Source organism: Balaenoptera physalus (genome assembly GCF_965194825.1).
Source record: "Balaenoptera physalus genome assembly, chromosome: 7".
Lineage (NCBI taxonomy): Eukaryota > Metazoa > Chordata > Mammalia > Artiodactyla > Balaenopteridae > Balaenoptera > Balaenoptera physalus.
The window spans coordinates 94,991,393-95,017,103 of NC_138886.1; the positions used below are offsets into that span (position 1 = coordinate 94,991,393).

The following is a 25,711-nucleotide window of genomic DNA, read 5'->3' on the forward strand; positions in this document are numbered from 1 at the left end:
AAAACCAATTAAGTATAAACTTGGTATCTGCATTTCCCAACTCTGTAAACTGATTTCTTCTGGAACAGGGTGGAGGGTAATAAAAAATGTGGGCTTTGGAGTTGGATAGACTTGAATTTCAGGTTTAGCACGTACTAGTAAAGTGATCATGGGCTTAATTTACCAAACTTTTCCAAGCCTCAATTTCATCAGTCACAAAACAGTGAAAAAATTTAGCTTGAAGCATTGTTATGACAATTTAAAAAAAGATTGTATATTACAATGCATTGATGAGATAATCTATAATAAAACTTGAAATGAGATAAAGGATATATTAAAATATGTGCCAAGCACATATTAAGCACTCAACAAAGTTAGCTGTTATAATCATTAACCCTCAGGTCGCTATCTTTGGGGTATATAGTTGGCAATTCAACAATAAAATCCAAGGTAATAAGAGCATTGTATTGCTAGGCAACTACAATAGAGACAGTTACTAATCGGGTATCTTTTGTGCCTCCTGGGGCAGTGAGTCTCAAATTCAATACGCATAGGAATCACCTGGGGTTCTGGTTATAAGGGCACATTCTGATTCAGTGCATCTGCGATGAGGTCCAAGGACCTGCATCGCTAACGAGCTCTCACGGGATGTCAGCACTGTGTTCCAGGGACCACACTCTGAGTGGCAAGGCCCTAGATGATGGAATGGGCTGGCAAAGGTATCTACAGATGTTCATATTACAAATCTATAAGGCTGAATTTTTTCTTCTTTAAACAAGATAACAATGAATAGATGTATCTTGCTCTTTTATGTTCAGAAACTACGTTAGATGATAAATGCATACAGAGTAGAGGGATCTTCTATAAAAGGTCAGTGTGTCCACCAGCTCTTGTCACTCTGTACTCCCCATGGATCTGCCCTTGGATTGGCTGATGCAGTCACCATGTGAATGGATTGACACTGCTTGACCACCTGTGAGAGGTCACATGCCAGCGATGGAACAATCTCTCGTGCTAATTTATTCTGGACCTCTGCTGCCTCGGAAAATTGCGCGTTAGAGTATTTTCACAAGTGTTATTACGGTAAATCATTTGGGCTGACATTTTAAGTATTTCACGTTTACAACCCCTTTGCAAAGGGATTTAGCAACGTCCAAAAAGTAGATATGCACTTGCCCTTTGAACCATTTCCAGGTTCTCATTTCTAGGACTCTACCCTGAGGCTACCCTTTTGTGGGAGACACAATAATGGTGCCCCAAAGATGTCCATGTCCTAATCCCCATAGCCTGTGAATATGTTAACCCTACTTGGCAGAAGGGACTTCACCGATGTGAGTAAATTAAGGATCTTGAGATAGGGAGATTATCCTGAATTAATTAGGTGGGTTCAATGTCATCCAAGGACCCTTAAAGTAGAAGAGAGAGATCAGAATAATGCAATGTTCTCCATCCACCATTGCTGGCTGTGAAGATGGAGGAAGGGAGACAGGAACAAAGGAATGTAGGTGGTCTCTAGAAGCTAGAGAAGGCAAGGAAGGGCATACCCCCTAGAGCCTCCAGAAGGAACACAGCCCTGCTAACACCTTGCTTCCAGCCCAGTGTGACCGACTGCAGACTTCCGACCTCCAGAGCTATAAGATAATAAATGTGTGTTGTTTTAAGCCATTAGGTTTGCTGTAATTTGTTACAGCAGTAATAGGAGACTAATACACCTTCCACAAATATGAAATAGCATAGGCATAGGACATCACTGTGGTTCTATTTGTAACAGCTAAAGATTGGAAACGACCCAAATATCCATAATTAGAGACTAGTTGAACAAATACAGTGGCATGCTCTGCACCTGTAAACAAGAATGAGGAAGCTCTCTATACCTAATATGAGCTGACCTTTAGGACATATTTTCAAGTAGGAAAAAACAAGATACACAACACTATGGATTTTACCTTTCAAGTAGGAAAGAAAGAGAAATAAAAATATAGATATGTTCCTTTTTCATAAAGAGAAACACTACAGGGTAGGCCAGAAATAAATTAATAAAAATAATTACTTATGGGGTATGTGATGAAGAAGCTAGGGAAGGAAGCAAGATATCCCTGAGAATATATCTTTTAATATATCACTTTGACTTTTGGGCCAGGTACACGTTTTACATATTCAAAATATAAAATTATATTTTAAAATAATTTAAAATAAAATTAAAATATTCATATTTAATTTTAATAGTTTTCTGCCTACGATTTACATTCTAAAACCTTCCCTAGACTTACTCCGCTGCTAATGGAATTCTATCCCAATGCAAAATAAATACTCTAATCGAGAAACTGTTTCCTGACACAACTGGCAAAACCACAGATTGCTGGTGGGTTAAGATTGACCATTTCTGCTGATTTTGCTGTTTGTTAAACCATATTCTGACATTACGGACCTAACTGACAGGCTATGGGACACACGGTACACCACTTGCAAAGCAAATAGAGAAAACCAATTTCATAGAGCTAGCAACGGCGCCATCTGGTGGCAAAACCTAAAGCTATAACTTAAAATTGAAGTACAGATTCTTTTTGAAGTGGTATGCTCTTTTATACTGAAATTATACTATATGTGGGGAAAAAAAGCAACCAGAAATGGCTGGTAGTAAGACCTTATTAACTCCTGTGTGAAACTGAGGTGACTCTTAGTACACGATACTGATATATTACATTTAAAAATGCATTTAGCTTGCACAAAATCCTTATTGAAACTCAAGCAACAAGAAGCAATTTTGAAAAAAATTATTTTAGTGTCAATTACAGACATGCCAAATCTATTTTCATAGTTTTTAAGACCCATGTTATAAAAATGCAGCCAGTTTCAGTTTAAAAAACAAATAGCCAGGATGATTTACACAACGATTTCTGATTATCCAGGTTCCTAAAAGTGAGAGATAGAAACCAGTACCACATCCCAGAAGGGTCTAAAGTACTGAATAAAACACACCTCATTTGTTTTTCATTCTTCCTTTCCCAGTACTGGCCAATGAATAAAATTATTTCCATGTTCAATTCTTATCAAAAATAGGAGATTTTCTCTTTCTTTTAAGATGACTGTTTACATATAAAATTACACTATAGAAGTGAGGCAATTAAGCAATTTGGAGTAAACATAACTTTGCTTTAAAAATCTTAAAATAATTGTCATAAAAACACTATTTGGATAATTGCTTCAATCGCGCCAACAACCAAGTTGCTGTGAGACGAATCAATTCGATTCAAAAGAAATTTGTGGAGCACCTACTGTGTGCCCTGCCTGACCCTGATTCAGGTACTGGAAGGGCTAGCGGAGGTGCCTAAGAGCCAGGGAAGCTTCTGTAAAGTTCACTGGAGAGTTGGCAGTTAGTGGTGTGAAGGGCGGGGCTTGCGGCTGAAGAGGGCAGAAACAGACAGACGTGTAAGACTGCGAGAACACAGAAAGGATGCTAATAAAAAGGGAGGAAGAATCGTTGGGATTGGGATTGACATATATACACCAACATGTATAAAATAGATAACCAATAGGAACCTGCTGTATAAAAAAATAAAATTCAAAGATTCAAAATAAAAAAGAAAGAAAAGTTGTGGAAATTCATGGGCAACTTTCTGATAAGCAAAAGCAGGGGTTGGCGTTATTTTACCTTACTCTTCAGCTAACAGTACTAGTTGTAAGCGAGGCTACAGTTCGGGAATTACCATCCCTCCTGGCATCTGCTATCACCCTTGCTGCGGACTTGCTCATCACGTGCACGACGCACAGAGGGCAGTTCACGGCGCCGGCTATGGTGACGGCTCTCAGCGTGGCCTCTGCCTCCACCGCTTCTGGGCGGATCAGCTCATGGCCCTCGGGACCCGTTAGCCCCAAAGCCAACATCTTCTTCGCTCCCTAAAAAAGGCAGCAGGAACATGCACACCGGTGAGAAAGGTTTACTAACGACAACTCCCATAATTTTGTTGTGAAACGAATGCACTGCCAGGCTTTTATTTTAGATCTAATAGGTATAGGTGTGTGTGACTGTGGCATAGACAGTGTGTGTTTTGGGTAAAAATAATCTACTACTCTCAAAGCATGTGTTAATTTTTCATATACATATTTCACAATCAAAATATTTTGATTGAAAAGGTGACAAAGATAATGAGGTCTGTTCTAATTACAGTCTTTGAAAAGTAGTGTCCATATTTAAGACTTTTTATTGGTTCAGAACAAAATATAATAAAACAAAGTATTCTAGTCCCCCATATTATATCCTTGATGAAGCGACTCATGCTATTATGTAATTAGTTCTACGTTTTACTGATTCATTCTCTTCACTGCCTCCTCCCCCAATCCACGGAGTGATATTAGACCAGTATTTCCTCTCTCCAAAAGTGTTATTCCTTCCTTACAAAAAAGGCAGGAAGTCAAGACTCAGAGTGTCAAAATCACTCGCCTGGTGTCACACAGCTAGGACGCGGAGGAGTCCAGTTTAAACCTGGTGTGTTTGAGCTTACAGCTCATGCTTTCCTCTTATCAGCCCCCCTGCCCACCACACCCCCCCCATCCTGGCCATGGGGCCTCCATCTCACTGACTTTAATGGGAAGTGAGCCCAGGGAGAGAGAAAGATCAGCTAACATAAAGGGTAAGAGACAGCTCTTTAAATCTTGCAGATGGTGTACCCTTCGGGCATTAATAATGGAACTAACATGAGAAATATCATCTAGATTCCTCCACAGCACATTTTAATACCCAGTTTCTGAAAAGAATGGGGCTTTAAACAGCTACCTAATGCACTGCTTTAGTCATCAGATTTCACCGATGTCCACACTTTGGCATTCTGAACCAGCAGCTTGAGCTACCTAAAAAAAAAAAAATGCTAGGGACTCAAAGAAAAATATTTGTGTTTTTAGAATAAACCTTGTCTGAGATCTAATAACTGATTTGAAAAAGGGAACTCCTCATTCCAATACATATACCACCTGCAAAAAACTCAGAGCCAGGCAGCAAGTAATTCAAGTCACGTGTTTCCAAGCCACATAAAATTAGTTTCTGAATTTCCTTTCTTCCAATCCATTAAAAGAATTTACCTACATGGGGCCAGTCATCCTCACCTTAAGTTATGGCCATTTTCATTTCTGTGGAAGTTCTGGAAGGCAGTTACTTACCTCTGCAATTAGGTCTCCATTTTCTGCATGAACTTGAGCAATTGCTCCAATTTCCTTGCACCGAGAGAAGACCTTGTACAGCTCCCCATCTCTCAGCATGTACAGATCTTTATAGGCCATAAACATCTTGAAGGAGTTCACACCTTTATCTTGGGTAAGGATTTTCATTTCTTCTTTAACCTAAAAGGGCACAAAAACCACAACAAAATGTCACTCTTTAATTTAAAGATAATATCAGCATTCTCCAAAATCTTGCATTCAGAAGAAAATGAAGTAAAATAAGGACATCAGTTGAACTCCAGAAAAATGTAATTAAGGTCTTGATCTTTCCCCTAGGTTAGACCTCATTTCATGTGATGAATTTGCTGTTGCTACGATACTTTTATTTTTTTAAAATTATTTATTTATTTTGGCTGCGCTGGGTCTTAGTTGCAGCAGGCGGGATCTTTAGTTGCGGCATGTGGGATCTAGTTCCCTGACCAGGGATCGAACCCAGGCCCCCTGCATTGGGAGTGCAGAGTCTTAGCCACTGGACCACCAGGGAAGTCCCTACGATACTTTTAAATCATGAAAGAGTTAATAGTATTTCCCCCAAATACTTCATTGTTATACTTGATGAAATTCTCAGCATCTATCTCCTGATGAGAAGAAATTATTCTAGAACATGAAAACAAAGCCACTGGCAGCAACAGAAGCAATTGTGTCTCTAGAAGGAATCAGAGCTAATGCGAAGTAAGGGTTTGGGGTCAAATCTGAAACCTACAGGATGAGTTCAGAGATGAAGGTAGTGGAAGATGCAGACTGAGCCACTGGCAGCTCCTGGGAGTTGAGCGACTCTGGACCTGTCAGAAGCCTCAGGAGCCTTCTGGGTTGCCAACTAAAAGGTTCTGATCACCGATTCCAATGTGTGGAGGTGGGGAGGTTCCCCACCCTCACCAAGCAGCTCTCCAGACACCAGCAGGGGGGTATCCTACAATTAAACTCAATTTTCACACTATCTACCTGCACCAGGTAGACTGCACTGGATTCCACAAGTTAAGCGTTCAGTGCTATGGGGTGTCCAGGTTGTTACCTGCACTTCTGACCAACTGGCTATAAGTCAGAGCTTCCCACAACCCCCTCCATGGGTTCGATTAATTTGCTAAAGCGGTTCACAGAACTCAGAGAAACATTTTACTTACTGGATCACCAGTTTATGATACAAGGAAACGATAAAGGATATAGATGAACATCTGGATGGAAGAGGTACGTCACAGGGCAAGGAATGGCGAAAGGGCACGGGGCTTGAATGCCCTCTCTGAGAGCGCCACTCTCCCCAAATCTCCATTTGCTCACCATCCTGGAAGCTCTCCAAATCCTATCCTTTTAGGTTGTTGCGGAGGCTCAATTACACAGGCATGATTGATTAAAGCATTGGCCATTGGCAACTGATCCAGACTCCAGCCCCTCTGCCCTCCCCGGAGGTCAGCTGGCTGGGACTGACATTTTCAACCCTCTAATAATACAGTTGGCTCCTGGGTCAATCAGCCCCCATCTTTAGGTGCGGTCTAAAAATCACCTCTTTAACATAATAAAAGACACTTTTGTTGTTCTCATCACTTAGGAAATTCCAGGGGTTTTAGGAGCTCTGTGCAGGAAATGGGAACGAAGACCAGACATGCATTTCTTATTATAAATCGTAACATCACACCAACGGTAAGGGACAAGTTCAGATCAAAACTAGCTTAGTAATTGCCCTTGCAGGTCCAATTCTAGTCTCATCAAAGACTAAAAACTTCAAAGGAAAAGTCAGAAGACTTGATCAAATAAAATTGCTTGAATTTCTACATGTTAAAACAAAAACCCACACACACATACAAATAAATATATATATATAACATAAAATATAAAACAAAAATATACAACAAAACATAAAAATGTATAACAGACATAGGATTATAGCTTTTAGTTAATAAAAAATTTAAAAAGAGTTATTGCTGTTTCTACTTGCTAAGAAAAACCCTAACATTCTAGGTAAAAAATGTTACAGTTCAAACAGTATATACAAATGACTAATAAACATGGAAAAAATGTTAACCTTCCTACTGATTAAAAAGTACAAAATAGGGACTTCCCTGGTGGCACAGTGGTTAGGAATCCGCCTGCCAATGCAGGGGACATGGGTTCGATCCGGGAAGATCCCACGTGCCGCGGAGCAACTAAGCAGGTGCACCACAACTGCTGAGCCTGTGCTCTAGAGCTCGTGAGCCACAACTACTGAGCCTGCGTGCCACAACTACCGAAGCCCGCGTGCCTAGAGTCCGTGCTCCACAACAGGAGAAGCCACTGCAATGAGAAGCCCACAGACAGCAATGAAGAGTAGCCCCTGCTCGCCAGAAGTAGAGAAAGCCCGCGTGCAGCAACGAAGACCCGACGCAGCCATAAATAAATAAATTAATTAATTTATTTTTTAAAACAACGCAACTTTTCCCTACTGAATCAGTAAAGTTTTAAAAATGACAATATCACATATTAAGTTACTCACTTCCATCACTATTTATTCCTTTACTAATTTTCCTTACTTTCCTCCATGGCGCTTTATCACCTGGCATATAATATAGTTACTTGTTGATGGCCTGCCTCCTCCTCTAGAATTTCCACCCCATAAGAGCAGGGCCTTTGTACAGTTTGTCCCTTGCTATATCCTAGAAGAGTGCCTGGTCCATAGTGGCCACTCAATAGCTTTTTGTTGGATGAATAAATGCATGAAAAGGAACGGCAAACACCAAAATGTTGAGAGTGGTCATCACTGAAATGATGGAATGGGTTCCAAGGTACATTAAGTGACAACAGCAAAGGTAGGACTTGGGATAGTGTGCCTCATTTTTTTAAGCTTCAAGTTCATATTTTCTACCATGAGTCTCTTATTTTTTATAGTCAGAAAAAAAATGCTTTAAACATTGTTGGAATATTCACACGATGGGGTTCCCAAAGGGAATTATAATCTGCATTGCTCAGATGAAATACCTATTACTCCCTGAGTAGAAGAGCCTTTCTGAAGGTGACCTCGTTAAACGTCCCTGTCATCCACATCCATACCCATGGGTAAGTCTCACTATACTGTATTGCTCTCGCACCATCAGCACCACCTGGGAGCTTGTTAGAAATGCAGAATCTCAGGCCCTGCCCCAGACCTACTGCTATGGGTTGACTGTGTCCCCCCAGATTCATATGTTGAAGTCCTAACCCCCAGTACCAAATGTGACCTCACTTGTGTAAAAAATTAATAAATAGAAACCTCAATTAAGCGGATGTCGGGAGACCAGAAGGGGGAGCTCTCACACCTGCATATCAACACAGGGGAAAAAAAAAAAAAAAAAGACTCCTTTCTTAGCAAGGGCTCAGCCAATGAAAAGTCACGGGCTCTTTGTTTACTACAGCCCTCCCAGCTTCCTTTCCCCCTCTATGAAAGCCTGCTCCTTCCCTTGCCCTGCGGGGACTTGCACGTGGCTGGCCAAGCTTGCAGACCCTGAACTGCAATTCTCTGCTGATCCCAAATAAACCCATCTTTGCTGGAGAAATACCCAGCAGTCTATTTGTTTCAGGTCAACATTTGGAAATAGGGGCATTGCAGATGTAATTAATTAAGATGAGGTCAGGGCTTCTCTGGTGGCACAGTGGTTGAGAATCTGCCTGCCAATGCAGGGGACACGGGTTCGTGCCCTGGTCTGGGAAGATCCCACATGCCACGGAGCAACTGGGCCCGTGAGCCACGATTACTGAGCCTGTGCGTCTGGAGCCTGTGCCCCGCAACAAGAGAGGCCGCGACAGTGAGAGGCCCGCGCACCGCGATGAAGAGTGGCCCCCACTCGCCGCAACTAGAGAAAGTCCTCGCACAGAAACGGAGACCCAACACACCCAAAAATAAATAAAAATAAATAAATTTAAAAAAAAAAAACCTTTAAAAAAAAAAAAAGATGAGGTCAGCAGGGTGGACCACAATCCAATAAGTTTGGTGTCTTTAGTAAAAGGGGAAATTTAGACACACACACACACACACACACACACACACACACAACATCATGTAAAGATGATGGCAGAAATTCAGGTGATGCTCCTACAAATCAAACAATACCAGAGATTGTCAGGAAACCACCAGAAGCTGGTGAGAGGCATGAAAGAGATTCTTCCTCACAGCCCTCAGAAGGAACCAACACGGCCAACACCTTGATCTCAGACTTTTAGCCTCCGGAACTGTGAGACAGTACACTTCTGTTGTTTCAGCCACCCAATTTGTAGTTCTTTGTTACAGCGGCCCTAGCAAACTAATACACTTACTGAACATAATCTGTGCTTTAACAATATTCACCAGGTAATCATTTGCATATTAAAGTGTGAGAAACGCTGGTAAGGGCAAACATCTTCACCTTTGCTCTATCTTATAAAACAAGAGAGGGAGGAAAGGAGGAAGCGAGAAGGGAAAGAAGGAAGGGAGATAGAGAGGAAGGATGGGAGGGAGGGAGGGAAGAAGGAAGGTAGGAAGGTAGGAAGACCCTAAAAGCACGAAAGAGATAAGATGCCTCAGTTAGAATGGCGTTTCTGGGGAAAAATTAACTTTTTCTCTGGACTATAAACCTTGCTAGTATGTTTGCTGAACTATCTGTTAAAGACTGATTACTTGTTTTATATTAACTTGGTGTCTACAGTCCAAATTTGGGAAGGAAGGAGGGACATAAGTTACATGGTAACTTCAAATAAAGTCATCCCGTGAGCCCTTTCTGGCAAAACGAGTTCTGAATTAAGTTCAATGTGGAAAAACATGTTATTGATTTAAACCACAAGTAAAAGTTTCTTCCAAAGTACACATACATGTTTTCACGGGAAAAAAAATAAACATATTTTAACATCTCTCAAAACTGTCTTTTCTGTCTGAATCATGTTATCATTTCTGCCATGACCTAAATAATTAGCAGATACGGAAGGTTGTGTAAGCTCTGTTTTGAAATGCTTTGACCAGGTGTTGATGTTCGCAGAGCACCAGGTTAGTGCACAGCTGGGAGAAGGCCTTGAACACATTCCCAGTCTGTCGCTTCCTTGGTTTTTTCCCAGATATTAAAAACATTTCTAACTAAAGTTCTGATCTGTGGAAAAAGACTGCTTAAAAGCGTCCTGTATTGTTGAAGTTGAGAAGTCCAGTACTTTTAAAAATTACATGTAAAGTATTTACAATTCATGAATTAAATATTAGGAAAGTCTTTTGTGAATGAGTATAAGGGATTTATCCTACCACCTTCATATGCTTTAAATTTTTTTTTAGTTTTCTAAATTGATAATACCTCACATGATTCAAAATTCAAACAGTACAAAAGAGTATGCAATGAAAAGTCTTCCCTCCAATTCTGACCTCCAGGAAGCAACCAACATCACCAGCTTCTTATGTTTTGACATTGCCTGTTCCTTGATCTTTGCACAGAGCAAGGACTAAAGGGCTAAATGGAAGAAACTGGACCCCCCAGTGGTTCACCTGCTCACTCCACCATGTCACCGCCACATGAAGGCTGTAGTCACAGCAGACTTTGGGATCAGCCCAGCTTCGCCAGGTCTCGAAGGCCTCGATGAGGGAGTGAGTGGCCTTTGTGAGGAATGGCGAAATCAAGGATCATGGTGGTGCCTCCTGCCAGGGCAGCCTGGAATCACAAGAGAGTTTCAACAGGTTAGCCAACAGTTTTCTAGTTGAGTCATTTATCTCCTTGAACAACATGCATTTGCAAGCACTCGGGCAAACTTGATGGGTCCAGGAAATTGCACAAAGATGCTGCCTGTTTAAAAGATCTAGAGAGACATGAATAGATGTCCCATAAATTAAAGTTTGAAGTATTCAAAGAGCTGGAATTGCTTCTGCAAAAAGAATGACACGTCTGATGAAATGAAAATGGCTTTGACCAAAGAAAATAGTGAAGGCTGTAAAGAAAAACCAAAATGGAAAAACAGAGACGATTCAAACATTTTTCTTCTCAAGAAAACATCATTGTACAATCCATTTCATTAGAATCAATCTTGGTGAACTGTATCTCTAACTACACTGTGTTCCACACAGAATCCTGGGAGACTCACGTGATTCCCACCTCGCCTTCATTCCCCACAACCAACTGGTGACTCCTTAATTCTCAGCTGTCCCCTCTAATCCATCTCCAATGCTCTGGTCTTAGTGTCACCCCTCAGCTTGATCTTTATGTCCCCAATTTTGCTCTTACTTCCTCCAATGCAAACCCCTTTTTGCAATTAGGGGGAAATTCCAAAGCACAGATGGGGCCCCTTGACTCCAAGACTTAAAACTGAATGCTTCTCACTGCCTCTGGAATAGCGTTTAATCTTTTTAACATGATCTACAAGGCCCTGCGCGATCTGCCTCGAAGCTTCTATTTTCCCTGGCATGTTACACTATGTTACATTACAACTGGATTAAAAACTATTAAGTTATTAAATCACGTCTTTGACTAATTACTGGCTTTGATTTTATTTAAACTAAGATTAAAAGATGGTTAAATGTGGTTTTAACTGCTGTGTTCAGACAATGTAGGTGAAAAAAAAAAAACATAGGCAGGGATATACTAGTGCACTGGTTAAGGGCACCGACCAAAGAGGCTTATTGGTTCCAGGGCACAGCTCAGATTCAGCACTTATCAGCTATGGTACTCTGAGCAATTCCTTAACCACTTCCTTCCCTCCTTCCTTCCTTCCTTCCTTCCGTCCTTCCTCCTTCCCTTCCTTCCTTAATTCGTTCCTTCCTTCTTTCCTTGTACAGTATTGTTCTGTACATTCTGCACATTTGATCCCCAGAACTTATTCACCTTATAACTGGAAGTCTGTGTCCTTTGATCAACAGCTCCCCATTCCCCCCATGCGCCCCGTCCCCAGCCCCTGGCAACCACCATTCTACTCTTGGTTTCTCTGAGTTTGGTTTTTTTAGATTTCACATATAAGTGAGATCATGTAATATTTGGGTTTCTCTGTCTGCCTTATTTCACTTAGCACAATGTCCTCAAGGTCCATCCACTTTGTCACAAATGGCAGGATTTCCCTCTTTCTGGATAATATTCCATTGTACACATACACCATATTTCCTTTATCCACTCATTCACAGATGGACACGTTAATTTATTTATATCTTGACTATTGTGAATAATCCTGCAATGAACATGGGAGTGTAGACAGCAATTTCTTAACCTCTGTGTGCCTTTGATTCCTAACCTGTAAAGTGAGGACAATAATTGTACCTGAACCATAGGGTTGTTGGGAGGATTAAACTGGGGTGACGTATATAAAGTGCTTAATACCGTGTTTGACTCACGCTAAGTGCTTCATAAGCTTCAGCCCACAATGAGTGATGAGCCTTTGCACCACTGCTTTAGAATCAGGCATTTCCCCACTTTTCATACATTGACTCATCTCACCACCAGAAACATGGTCATGTTACAACAAAGAAGGGAGTGCCACCAGCTTCCCTCCCAGGTCTGCACCCCTGTCACCTTCCCCCCCACTCACAGGCCCCCAGACATGCCGAGTGCTCCCAAGGTCCCAGCTGCTACATGAGCTCTATTCTAGCTCCTTGTTCTTGCTTACCTCAATGGATTTTTACTTGTCCTTAAGTCACTTGGTCCCACTCCAACTCTTTTTGCTCTCAGAAATCTCACTATTTGTACAGGATCCTGTACTTTATCTTTCGATAACAATTGCCTTATGCATGGCAAAACAATGCATATTTGCATTTCTTAAGAAATCCCTATTGGTATAATGACAATACCAGAAAAAATCCTTTAGGCTCTATATTTTTATTCGAATGCAGATTAACCTTCTCACCTTCTTCCTTCTAAAATGTCTTCTGACAGATATCCCTTGAGGCTGAAGGGCATTTTTCTAATAGAAAGTGCTGTTAATTAAAGTGTTGGAAGAAAGTACTTTTTTAGTGTCTACTGAACTAGAAAATCAAGCTTAAAGAGCAATTCTTTCCATATTAAATGTCTATCACATGCAGGATGTGGGGAAACTAGATACAGTGCTGGTAGAAATATAAATAAAATGATGCAGCCACTTTGGAAAAGAGTTTGGCAGTTCCTCAGAGAGTTACCATATGACCCATCAATTCCACTCCTAAGTATATACCCAAAAGAAATGAAAACATGTCCACACAAAAACTTGTACACAAATATTCAGAGCAGCATTATCCATAATAATCAAAAAGTGGAAACAACCCAAATGCCCATCTACTGATGAATGGATAAACAAAATGTGGTATATTCATACAATGGAATATTATTTGGCCATAAAAAGGAATGAGGTTCTGATTCACTTGCTACAACTTGAATGAACCTTGAAAATATGATGCTAAGTGAAAGAATCTAGTCACAAAAGATCACATATCATATGATTCCATTTATATGAAATGTCCAGAAGAGATAAATCCATAGACAGTAAGTAGAATAGTGGTTGCCTGGAGCCAGGGGGGTTGGGGAAAGTTGGGGTGATAGCTAAAGGGTATGGGCTTCTTTCTGGGGAGATAAAAATGTTCTAAAATTGATTGTGGTGATGGTTGCACAGCTCTGTGAATATACTAAAGAACATTAAACTGTACACTCTAAATGGCTAACTGGTATTGTATATCAATTACATCTTAATAAAATTATTACCAAAAAAATGTCTACCCAAGTAAGCCATTACAGGGAGTGAGTGGGCTGTTACACACAATGCAATGAAAAGTCTTCCCTCCAATTCTGAATTCCAGGAAGCAACCAACATCACCAGTTTCTTGTGTTTTGACACTGTCCATTTCTTGATCTGCCCATTTCTTGATCTTGTACAGAGCAAGGACTAAGGGACTAAATGGAAGAAACTGGACCCCCCCAGTGGTTCACCTGGTCACTGCACCATGTGACACACTAATAATCAGACACACACAAATAATCAGACCGTCTAGAGGGGGAGACAGAAACATGCACAAACAATTATAATCAAATAATCAGATGGTAATAATAGGTAGTAAGTACACTTCCATAGTAAATGTGGTATAGGAATTGCTAAAGGGAAGTTAAAATTGCTAAGCTCCCTAGAAGAGGAAAAGACTCCTGGGAATTCAGAGGAAGGAAACAGATCAGAGGAAGCTGGGATTTGAATTAGCATTAGGACATAAATGTGCAGTTGCCGATAAGGATAATAGTATCTAACTTGTAGTGAGTGCTTATTATGTGCCAGGAACTATTCTGATGTCCTAAGTGTTTTAACCATCTCATCAGCTCTGCAGCAGGTCGTATTGTTAACCCCTTTTCAGGGTTGAGGAAACTGAGAACAGCACCATGAAATAACTCCCCACATCTCACAGCTAGAGAGTAACAAAGGCAAGATTGGACGCAGGTCATTGGGCTCCAGAGCCAGTGCTTTCAGTAACCGTTGACAGCAGGGGAGAAACTCTGAGAAAAGGGTCCGTGAGGAAGCATCAGCAGAAAAGTGGTAAAGGGCAGAATGTACATGCAAAAGAGAAACAGACTCACAGATAGAGAACACAAACTTGTGGTTATCAAAGGAGAGAAGGAAGATGGGGAGGGACAAATAAGAAGTATGGGATTAAGAGATACAAATAACTATGTATAGAACAGATAAGCAACAAGGATATACTGTACAGGACAGGGAATTATACCCATTATCTTGTAATAGCCTATAATGGCGTATAATCTGCAAAAACACTGACTCACTATGCTGTACACCTGAAACCAACATACTACTGTAAACCAACTGTACTTTAAAAAAAGATGACTGGGATGTGTGAAGCAATGGTTCCCAGAGGGCAAGGCAGTGGCTGGCTGTCTGCGGGGGTGACGGGAGTCCAGGAGCTAATTTTGGCTGGAGTGACTGAGAGGTGGCAGATGAGGGGACAGAGGAGGGCAGCCGATCTGGTCTTTGGAGGGAGCATGAATTCTGCGGAGAGCACCCTGAGCATGAGGTGCTCAGGCACATGTCCACTCTGTGTGTTTGCAGACAGAGAAACGCAGCCCCGAGCACAAGAGCACTCAAACGCAGGAGAAAGATGTGGCAGTCACCTTGCAGAGGAGGCCAGAGGGGTCCCAAGGTCAGGGGAAATAACCAGAGAGACAGAGACGCCATGGCAACATGCTCCAGAACATACCAACCCTTAGCAAGAAAACAAAACAGGTCTGAGCCAGTGGCTGTTTCTGGGTGGAGTGACTACAGATCCTTTGAATTTTCCTCTAGTTCAATTTTATTTTCAGTAGTTGCTACATTTTCTATAACAAAGCCTAACTTTCAAAAGAAGAAAAAAATAAAGATTTTACATATATGTGATACAAATCCAGGTATGCATGCATATGCCATATAAATTAAGTAGTTCAACTTCGATGGGCCTCTTATGAGACTGAAGATGTGATGGTCAAATGGCCACTTTTTTTTTTTCTTTTTAAACTACAGCAAATTGAAATTCCTGGGGCTATCATTTAAAAGCCCATAAATAAGGATTTATCACAAATGCTCTATCTCCCTAATGAACAGTAAAGGAGCAACCACTTGTCTTCTTTGGTTTCTTCTTGTTCTGTTTCTCCTCCCTAATTTCCTCCTTCTCCTCACCCTCAAAATGGGAACAGATCTAGAAAAACTATAGTGCCTGGGACAGGACAGCCTGGGCCAATCCTAGGCAATGGATTGAAAACGGAACCTGTCTTTTTCCAAACCCCTGGGGCTTTATCCATCCACCTGCCGCAGGGATCCTGGCTGCTACCCTGGGACCTGGCAAACAGTGGCCGGACAGTCAGCGCCCCAGCCTCCTTGGAACCTCTTTCTTCCTCCTGCCTCTTCCGTTCTCTCTGGTTATCCAGGGTCCCTTGGCTGCCCAAAGTTATCTCAAATCCCTATTATTTCAAGATCTGAAACGTTGCCTTCTTTCCACTGGATCCAGGGAGCCACGTGCCAGAGCTGCAGTTCTATAATCCCAATTAGAGGGGACACCAGGAGCTGTGAAGGAGACCTGCCCCTCCCGGGAAGTATCTGCCTCTTGAAAGAAGAGCTTGTTCAAATGCCCAGTCCTGGGTTAAGCATCTTACACACGTTAGCTCATTGAACGAAGCCTTGCTATAGTCCTGAGAGGTAGAAATTGCTTTTCTTATTCTACAGTTGACGATAATGAGGCTCAGAGAGGTCAAATGACTCTCCAGGGTCTCACAGCTGGTAAATCCTCATTGGGAACATGGAGGAGGATACAGCTTTGAGCAGGAGGTCTTACATTCAGCCTACTCTGGGCCTCAACCCTATGCAGGCCATTCCCCCTTATCCCATCTTCCATTTAGTGTGATCTGACTTCCAGCCTGTTGCCCCAGGTCATCAGTGAATCATTACTTGGAGAAAGGCATAGGTTGGTAAAATGAATCAAGCATTTAGGAAACCCAAAGCCATACCAAAACAAAACAAGTCCCATCAAATTATAAATTGTAAATTCACAAATGAGACGCAACTTCATTAAGCTCATGTGATGTTCATCACTGCGACACCTGCCATTGAAATAATGCGCCCCTAGAAGAGTTACAAGGAAAGGCCCATATCAGTGCTTCTTGGCCTCCACACACTTGTTAGCCATGGGATAATTAACTTTATCCAGCAAACCAACTCAGCAGAACATCTCATTCCTAGCTCACCTTGGATATTTTCAGTATTCATTGAATTGCTTTTAACATCAGATGCTTCTAGATTCACTTCACAAAATGTTCACCAGGATCAACATTTGAAGAATGAAGAGAGTTTAGGGGAGGGAGAACCAGTAAAGGGTGAAAATTTCTTTCATATTTTTATATAAAACCTAATTGTTTCCTTTGTATTTATTGCTGATTGACTTCTCCTTTATTTGTCAGGTAGCCAAACAAAATGCGTTTGCCTTTTCTAATCTTGGCTCATAAATCAGTTCTTTCAGCTCCTAATTACTTTGGCTGTTCTCCCTTGAAAACCTTCCAATTTGTCTAAAACCTTGTCTTGAGGGGAAAAGAGCATGTGCTGTCTTACGTGAAAACGTGATAGAACATAAATTGGGATAAACTCTTAACCAACAGTGGGGTCATAATATGACAGAACACAAGACTTTATTTAAGACTGTATTAGGTTGTAAATCATTATTGAAAGCATCCCAAGGATTTTCTTTCCTTTTATGGGGTCACTGAATTTTCATTTCGAAGCTCATCCTAGAACAAGTGACTTTGTTTCCCTAAAATTTATCAGAGGACCTGCTCGACCCAAATAAAACAAAAAGAAATCCAACAGTACATTTGAGCCTTAGGGAGAAAAACACGTGGCTGAATTTTCAGACTTCTCATAGTCACTAAGACTTATGAGAACAAACTTCATGATCCCAGTTTACGTTCCAACTCTAGAAGCATATCCAGCTTTGTAAAGATGTCCTCCACAGTGCCTCTCCACACTCCTTGCCTCCCCAAATGTGAAATATTCATCACACCATCACCCATCCCACTGTGCAAACCACAGACTCAAGAGGCACCCTTGACGTCTACCTGTTCCCTTCCTTACACCCCCAAATCCAATCCATCAGCAACCTATCCCTTCCCCTACATACTCCATGAGTCTCCATACTTCCTGCGTCTGCACCTCCGTTGCCCTGTGCCACCCTCATCTTCTGACTAGACTAGACCAGTTAGTCTGGGCCACTTCCAATCTGTTATTGACTTCCCTCTGCTCTCACGATGAAGAAAACAATTATTACACAGCCCATAAAGCCCTGCATGATCTGAGTTCCTTTCCACCTCGGAGAGACAAGTCACCCATACTCTTCTCTCCCTGTCCCCTCTCTACCTAGTCCAGCGACTCTTAACCCTGGCTGCACACTGGCATGGTCTAGGGAACTTTTATCCTGCCCCCCAGAGATTCTGATTTAGCTGATGTAGTTTCATCTCCATAGGCCCTGTGCCTGTTACAGTGCCTAGTACATAAATACTCTTTAAATGTTTAAGGAAGGAAGGAAGAGAGGCCAATGAATGTCTCCCAGAAATTATGAGATGGAAGAATTAAGATGGTTCACTTTTCCAACAGCAAAGTGGGAAAGCTGCGCAAGTTGCATATTCATGTGAGATTTTGTTTCTCAAAAATATTGCTAGCCCTGGCTGTGCGGTTTCTGAAATCCTTCTATGAAAATGTTATTGTAGAATGTAGACTCTGAGCACACTTGAAAGCTGAATGCTCAGTTTTGTCCCAAGCCCATTACCTCATCAGCGTTAACGAGGACTTTTAACAAAACAGAATTATAGCCTATTTCTATATCTATGCCTCCAATAATTTCCTGTTTTTATAAAAAGATTATGGTTTGTTTTATTTTAAGCTTTTACGTGTGAACAGATCCTCAGGGCTCAGGAACGCATGACTCTCACTATAACATGAAATTCCTCTATTAGATGCAATGAAGCATAACAGAAAAATTGCAGTGTCCTCCCTCAACTGTCACTTGACATCTGAGAAAAAGCACAGAACGGTGTTGAGGAGAAGGCTCTGGGGAGTTGCTGAGGCTCACCTATTGGAAATGCAGCCCAGCGATGCCAGCAATTATAAATGGTTACTAAGCACAAGGGGAAATGCCAGATCAAAAATTGTTCACTCAAAAATAGTCACAAATTGTCCAAGTTAAGTCTACAAGTCCAAAAGTCCACTGTATATAATTTATTATTAAAGCCAAGATAAATTAGAACCCCATATACCTCCAGTCTGTCTGCCATTGCAAGCAAAGACCACAGTTTTCATCTCTATAACCCCAACCATAATGCCTGGCTCGTAGTGGGTTCCCAAGAACTATTTGTTGACTGAATTCACGGAACATAACTATCAACTTGAAAATTCCTTAGCTTAAGGTTATTCCATATTAGACGGCAGTGACAAGGTCCAGAATGTGCCACCGCGGCATAAAAATCATTTTGAGCTGAAGGCATTTGAGAATAGGCTTTTTTTCCTGAACTCCCTTAGCTGCCTAAAAGCAGAGCTTTTCAAAAGAACTGAATTGTCATAAATGCCTTTCCAGGAAGATGACTCTTACCACCTGAGACTAGAAGCCTGCACTGCACCTAAATAGACCTCGTCATGAACTATCGTATCTCCATCTATTCCCCTAAGAACCCACTGGTCTTTCCTAAAAGTCATTTGCTTTTCCATAAGTGCCCTTCTTCCCCTCCCCTTCCCTTGTTAAGGTGATATAGAAGCCCCAAATTCTAACTGCCTCCTTGAAGCACATTTTTCTGTGAACTTGCACTGCATGTACATGAATTTTAAAAATCTGTCTTTTCTCTTGTGAATCTGTCTTTTGTCAGTTTAATTTGTGGGCCCCCAAAAACTGAACATAAGAGGTTAGAGGAAAAATGTTTCTTTCCCGACAGCAACGTCAAGGAAACCTTGAATCCTGACTACCCCTGTCAGACACTGAAGGCATGCAGTCCAGATAAATGAGGGAGAAAACAAGCAGTGGAAGTGAAAAGCCTGCAAAACTCAAGTATGAAAACTGAAAGAAGGCAAGTCCCAGATTCTGTAAAATTCAGTGAAAGGATTCCTAACACACAATACCTTCAATAGGCCGAAAGCCCTATTTAATGTCAAGTGGTTGCAAATTAATCTTTGAAGTGGTTTTATTTTCTTCCTCTGATTAGTGCAAAGATTAACTTTGTAATCAGTAAATAGCCACTGAAGGAAATGACAGAATTATACACTCTTACAGCTGGAACATGGAAGTTATTAACACAAGAATGTTCAAAGCTCAGCCTTGCAAGCAATTAAAGAAATGCTTGTTTAAAAACATTACGAAATTCTATGTTTTTCCTATTAAATTAGCATAGATTTTTAAAAAGTCAATATCCACAATTAGCTAGGATGCAGTGAGATGGGAATTAGGATGTACTGCTGTGAGGGGGGCATAAATTGAAAGGCAATTTGGATGTATGTTAGACTCCTTTAGGATGGATCTAACACTCACTGGCCCAGGCATTTCACCCTGAGGGGTGATTTCTCCGTCAATCATCAGGAATCTGAGTGATGAATTACGTCACAACATTGTTATGCACAAGCCAAAAAAAGCTGGAAACCACCAAAATGTCCAACACCAACAAGATGAGAGTGGAGCTGTTAACAGTTGGGGAAACAGAGGATGAAAAATGGGTCGAGCACTTGAAGTTTGAGGCGCCTGTGGGACATTCATTGTCGATGGGCAGAAATGGAAGCCTGATGCGGAAGAGATACAAGACCAGAGAGAAAGATCTGGGACTTAGCCTCGGAGATGTCAACAGGCCACAGAAATCACGTTCTCTGACAACAGTGAAGGCCGTGGGGGAAAGGTTTAACGAACAAGGCTGATTCCAAAGTGTACGCACCAGTTAGTAGAAGGAAAAATGTTTATATGTGCCCCCAAAAAGAAAAATCTGAAAGGAAAATGTTAAAAGCAAAATGCTGAAATTATAGATGATTTATATATTATTTTTCTTTATACTCTTCTGTATTTTCCTTTTTTAAAAAAAAAAAAGCAGTGTCTTCATTCAACTATGTATGATCAGCGAATATAATGCTCCAGCATTTTCCTGAATGATAAATATATGTATTTTTCATTACTTAGAAAAAAAATTTAATCCGAGATGTTCTAACTATTGCCTTGTTTTACAGATTCGGAAATGCTGACAACACCAGTAGAGGAAGTGACTTGCCCAAGGTCATGCAGTCAGCATGCACAGCTTCTGAAAACCATCCTGGAGCGCCAGCAAGAAACAAAATAAGGGATTTGGTTTGTAACCAAGCTCTCTGAATCACAGCTCTTCTACCAGGTGAGGAAGCTCTATAAATACAACCATAAATATGTGCTTAATCATGTACCTTCCACTGCCTTATGATAAGTAATCACCTCCATGGCATTTTACCAAAATGTTCCAGAGCAAAGTATAATTTTCTCTCTTGATAATTTTGAGGACTTTTTGTCCTTTACAAAAAAAAGTGTCCTGCATTTTCTCAATTAAAAAAAAAAAAAAAAAAAAGATCCTTTTGCCAGCTACTGATGCTGCCAGGTTTTCAATGTGAGTCCACCCACGCCAAGCTGTATCTATGTCTGAATACAAATACGTATATTTGAAGACTGGCCAAGTCCTTTTAATTCATTCTCTTATCACAGGATGTAGTAAAAGCAAAGTCGTATTTCCTTCAAGTTTATCTAATTTTCAATACCCATTTGAATAAAAAAGTCCCACTGTCTTTCACGATGGATACTGAATTACTGGAAGACCACTGTACAGCCAGTCTAGACCAACAAAATGAAATATGATTTCTTTAAAGCAGAACGCTATTTCCATTACTTACATCAGATGGAAAGCTTTTACCTGTAATTAACTAAATCAATTATAAGCTTTAAACCTACCTCTGACACGAATTAGATTTCCAAAATATGTAACCTTTGGTTGACCTATATTTCATTTTTAAAACTGGGGTCCATCACAATCTAGTGATCAATACATAGACCACCACAAATAGTATCCCTTCTGTTTGTCAGATATTATAAATGATTAGCATTATGCTTGCAGGAAGCACACAGCTATTGGTCTAACCTTTGGGGGCCCATCTCCTGAAAGCATGATATATCGTTCTTACTTTATGGCTTTCTGTACTTAAGGTACCCATTTCTGTAGCCTTAGGGATGATGTGGCTATAAATGCACGTATAAATGTCTCACAAACCCACACCATGACATGTGTATTTATTTTGACAACCTTAACTGCCTCCAGTGTCGGGAAGGTAAAGAAGGGCTAGTGTATTTCTGAAAGATGACTTTGCTCTGTCTTTGACAAAAGACTTCTCACAGTAACACACACCTTACATTTACAGCTTTTTCATCTACCTACTGCCATTCTGACGAATCTAAACATTAGACTTTTTTTCAATCATCATTTCAGAAAGGAAGAGAACCTAGTAGGTAAGAGCTCTAGGGATGGCAGGCAGTCCTGAATTTGAAGAGCCACTCTACCACTTACCAGGTGTGCGACCTTGGGCAAGTGACTTAAGTTTCAGTTTCTTCAATTGCGAAGAGTAGACAATGGCACCTGGGATTGTTGGAAGACAATGCACAGTTTAGCACAGTGTCTAGTACATAGCACGGACTTGATAAAGTAAATGTTACTTAACAGTATTCATAAGATGTTTTTCAAGTTTGGTATATAGTATGATGAGCATTTACAAAAGACTTCTTTGTCCCTGTTTCCCCAAACCAGAAACTCCATCAACATTGCCTTGGGAATTATCGTGAAGACTCTAGAAAAGAGGACAAAATAACTCCACAATGCCCTTCTTTCAGAACTCAGGCCAGTACTTTAATGCTCATGTTTATCTGTATTTACCTGGCTGGTTCCATTTTACGGAGCCTCATCTGTTTGGGGGATGGGGATGTCCTGGGATTCAACCAACCAATTTTGCAGTAGACTTTTGCAACTTGGCCCTTTTGTGAGTACTGTTTAATGTTCCACGTGAATTTAGTCTTTGCTAAATCTTTGACCTTATCTCGGACCATATCATTTTCCGCTTGTGATCCTAAGCTCATGAAAAACATGTTTTCCTTTAATGTTTTGACAACCTTTAAGTACAGAAACGCCTACAGAATCAACTGGTGAGTAAGTTCTTTCAAATGGTGAGAACAGACTATATGTATATATATATATATATATATATATATATATGCTACAAAAACCTGCCTTCTAAGTATGGAACCGTAAATCTCTCCACACTGGAATCCCAGAATGGCCAAGAACAGATAGAAAACTAAGAACCACCTCCCAGGGTCTTGGGGCATGCACAGATAAACTTGAGAATGAGAAGGAATGTCCTGCCCTGGCAACATTCTAACCCCTCTTCTTGGCTGCTTCATCTGGAACCCTGATCAGAGAAAGGGAAATAATGAGGGGGAATAACGCTAGTGGGTCTGGTGACTGATGGTCAGCAGGTCCCCACTTGGCAAACGGGGGTGTCAATGGAATGCCCTGCCATCAGCAATGCACTTAGTGAATGACGAGTCTGTGATAACAGAAAGTGCCTGTACTATAATTGAATACAACAGGTTACAAAACTTTTGTAATACAGGTACACACATTCATACACACATGCACAATACAACCTCAATTATGTAAAATAAAGCATATGAAAACCATAAAGACAATACACCAAAACATGGGTTGTCACTGACTGGGAGATTATGGGTAATACTTTTCCTCTTTCTACTTTCCTATTATTTTTTTCCAATTGTCTATAATCGTGTATTGCTTGGATATCTAAAAAAACGTATTTTAAATGTCAACATAAATTCAATGAAATTTAGCAAATTTCACGTTTTAGCAAGAGAGAAAAATAAATACTCTTCAAAACAGATAACGATCCTTCCTACAAACGACTTTGACCATTGGCCTAATGATAAAGGTTGATAATTAGTAAATAGGAGGACGCTTTGCAAATGTTGGCGTCAGCAGCCTGCCCCAGACCCCTCTCTCTGGGTCAGAGGGTTCTTTTTTCTGTGAAACATTCTGGTCTATCCTAGAGGGCTGGGGAACGTGGAGGGAGAGAGGTGTAAGGAGAGTAAAACGGTTAGAAATCGGTTGGGTAACGGATATATCCTCAAAACTGCTCTGAAAGTGTTTGCAGCCTGTACCTGCACTAAACAGCCCGATCTGTTTCACACACACCAGGGCGTGGCCCACGAGGAAAAACCCGCGCATCCGTGAGTGACATTTTAGACCTTAAGGGTATGGATACTTCCACTTTGCAAGGAGCCGTTGCTCCTTTGGCTTGGCCAAAGCCGGGCTGATGCCACCGAGGAGGGCCACCTAGAAGAAGGAAGCTCAGCGTGGGCGCCTTGACCCCGCTCGGGTCTCCGCGGCTCGCTCCCGCCCCCTCAGGCCCCCGCGGCTCGCTCCCGCCCCCTCAGGCCCCCGCGCCTCGCTCCCGCCCCCTCAGGCCCCCGCGCCTCGCTCCCGCCCCCTCAGGCCGCCGCGCCACGCTCCCGCCCCCTCAGGCCGCCGCGGCTCGCTCCCGCCCCCTCAGGCCTCCGCGCCTCGCTCCCGCCCCCTCAGGCCGCCGCGCCTCGCTCCCGCCGCCTCAGGCCGCCGCGGCTCGCTCCCGCCCCCTCAGGCCCCCGCGCCTCGCTCCCGCCCCCTCAGGCCGCCGCGCCTCGCTCCCGCCCCCTCAGGCCGCCGCGGCCCCCTCCCGCCGCCTCAGGCCCCCGCGCCCCGCTCCCGCCGCCTCAGGCCGCCGCGCCCCGCTCCCGCCGCCTCAGGCCGCCGCGCCCCGCTCCCGCCCTCTCAGGCCCCCGCGCCCCGCTCCCGCCCCCTCAGGCCGCCGCGCCCCGCTCCCGCCCCCTCAGGCCGCCGCGCCCCGCTCCCGGCCCCTCAGGCCCCCGCGCCCCGCTCCCGCCCCCTCAGGCGCCCGCGCCCCGCTCCCGCCCCCTCAGGCCGCCGCGGCTCGCTCCCGCCCCCTCAGGACGCCGCGCCTCGCTCCCGCCCCCTCAGGCCGCCGCGCCTCGCTCCCGCCGCCTCAGGCCCCCGCGGCTCGCTCCCGCCCCCTCAGGCCCCCGCGCCTCGCTCCCGCCCCCTCAGGCCGCCGCGGCTCGCTCCCGCCCCCTCAGGCCGCCGCGCCTCGCTCCCGCCGCCTCAGGCCGCCGCGCCTCGCTCCCGCCGCCTCAGGCCGCCGCGGCTCGCTCCCGCCCCCTCAGGCCCCCGCGCCTCGCTCCCGCCCCCTCAGGCCGCCGCGCCTCGCTCCCGCCCCCTCAGGCCCCGGCGCCTAGCTCCCGCCCCCTCAGGCCGCCGCGCCTCGCTCCCGCCCCCTCAGGCCCCCGCGCGACGCCGGCGCGAGCCGGCCCGGCCAGACCCCGGGGGGCAGCCTCAGAGGCGGCTGAGGACTCGGCGGGCATCCCGGGGTGCAGGGCGCGGCGAGGCGGGTACCTTGGTGCCCTGGTAGAAGTCGTCCACGGACCGCGAGCCCATGAAGGGGAACTCCATGTGCGTGTCGATGCCGCCGGGCAAGACCAGCTTGCCGGCGGCGTCTAGGACCCGCAGCCCGGCCGGCGCGTCCCCGGGCGGCAGCAGGTCGCGCCCCAGCGCCCGCACCAGACCGTCCTCCACCAGCACGTCGGCCACCTGCGAGGAGTCGTCGTTGACCACGCGCCCACCGCGTATCAGGAGCCGCGACGGCGCCGCCATGGCGAGGGGCGCACACGCTGCGGAGCCGCCCTCCTTCCGGCGGCACGGGGCGGGCGCTCTGGCGGGGCTCCGGGTTTATCAAGGACCCGCTGCGAGGGGGTGGGGGAGGAGCGGCTCCACCCCCGGGGGGCTGGGCCTGCGCGAAAGGCTGGGGCGGGCGCAGAGGTCAGCGGGGGTCTGACCTGAAAGTTGCGCCGACCTGAATCCAGGTGTACGTCCAGACCCTGGATGTACACCGAGATTTTTTCCCTTCCAGTCATTGGAAGGGGAAAAATCTTGGAGGCACTTTTAAAGACGAGGGACGTTTGTTTTCCTTTCTAAGAAAAGGCACTTTGGGGAAAGAAATCCAC

The 25,711-nt window shown here is 43.5% G+C and overlaps 1 pseudogene across 1 annotated transcript; it reads right to left on the minus strand.

The window, feature by feature from the left end:
• Positions 1-3,500: 3,500 nt before the first annotated feature.
• Positions 3,501-25,459, minus strand: LOC309664446 (dihydropyrimidinase-like; annotated as a pseudogene). Its single transcript, XR_014268446.1, has 4 exons — positions 25,104-25,459; positions 10,637-10,799; positions 5,134-5,313; positions 3,501-3,876 (listed from the first exon to the last, which is right to left on the minus strand). The product of XR_014268446.1 is annotated as a dihydropyrimidinase-like (transcript).
• Positions 25,460-25,711: the final 252 nt, after the last annotated feature.